The sequence below is a fragment of the Suricata suricatta genome, chromosome 11, assembly GCF_006229205.1.
Source record: "Suricata suricatta isolate VVHF042 chromosome 11, meerkat_22Aug2017_6uvM2_HiC, whole genome shotgun sequence".
NCBI classification, from domain to species: Eukaryota; Metazoa; Chordata; class Mammalia; order Carnivora; family Herpestidae; genus Suricata; species Suricata suricatta.
This window is the reverse complement of record NC_043710.1, coordinates 98,374,822-98,376,239: the sequence shown is the minus strand read 5'-3', so window position 1 is coordinate 98,376,239 and position 1,418 is coordinate 98,374,822.

The window sequence follows — 1,418 nt, the reverse complement described above, 5'->3', positions numbered from 1 at the left end:
CAAATATTAAATAGCTAAGAGAAATTCTCTTCAGCTCACATAGTCTATGCTGTTGAAGCTATACATGATTTCTTATTTTGTCTCCACAGAAGTTCCAAAGAATACAGATGAGATAAGAAAAAATTTACTCTCTTCCAGCTCAAGGGCCCTATTATACTAGTGGTCTACTTTTTTAAAAAAATTATTTTGACAGTATTCAAGAAAAAAATCAGGCAAAAAGGCAGTGATGCAAGTATTATGGTGATCACAGTGGAGAGAGATTACTTTGTGTGTGTGTGTGTGTGTGTGTGTGTGTGTGTGTTAATGTTTATGTATCTGAGAGAGAGAGGGAAAGTGAATGGGAGAGGGGCAGAGAGAGAGGGAGAGAGAACCTTAATCAGGCTGTGCACTCAGTGCAGAGCCCAACATGGGGCTCAATCCTGTGACTGTGAGATAATGACTTGAGCTGAAATCCAGAGTTGGATGCTTAATTGACTGAGCCACCCAGATGCCCCAGAGACCACTTTGAAGGGTTAGAGGGCAATAAGAATACTTCTATTACTATAGTGTCTGCTATGCACTAGACTATGTTAGATACTTTACACCTATTTTTCTACTTAAATTTAATGTTTAAATTTTATGTTGTTCCTATTTTACAAAAGAGGAATCTATGACTCAATCAATCTATGGATCTAAGGATTGAAAGAAAATATTCTAGTTGAGTCAAATGAATGAGAAATATATGTATGAAAATGGCAAATGGCAATAAATACTGGTGTTAGACACTGACCTTTTGGACCCCCAGGCAATCCTAAGATATTGTCTGAGAGAAAGTTAACTTCATGGAATTTCATGCCTCTTTGAGCAAACTATGCCGCTGAGGTCTCTATAACTCAAATGATTGAGATAATATGAACAAAACAACTTGCATTATTTTATTCTCTCCACCCATTTGCTTAATGTGTAGCAATTTGATCAATAAACTTCTCCTCTCTTCCCAGTACATAAAAGTTCAAGTTTGTCACTATAGCATTATCATATCTTACCAGATTACAGACATTCTCCACTCTGGATTTATTTTATTCAAATAGAAGCCCTTGCTAATATATAAATGTTACCTTAAAAGTAAAACTAAGTAAAGATACAGTAGGTAGTTTTAAGCATCCTGATTAAATTAGATTTAGCAAAGGAAAGAATAAGAACAAAAAGCAAAAAATAATGTCTACGTTGTGGAGTCAGAGTTGCAGTGTGTGGAAAAGCAGTTTATTCAGAATTTTGTATAAAGGCAAGGCAGGAGCGGAGGAGGGAGAACGGGAGAGAATGAGGAAGAGAGAAGATGGCTTAGGAGGATGGAGAAAATAAGAGAGGAAGGCAGGAGGCAAGGTAACAGTAAGATCACCGAGTATAAGATGCATTTGCCTCACAAGGTTTATGCAAAT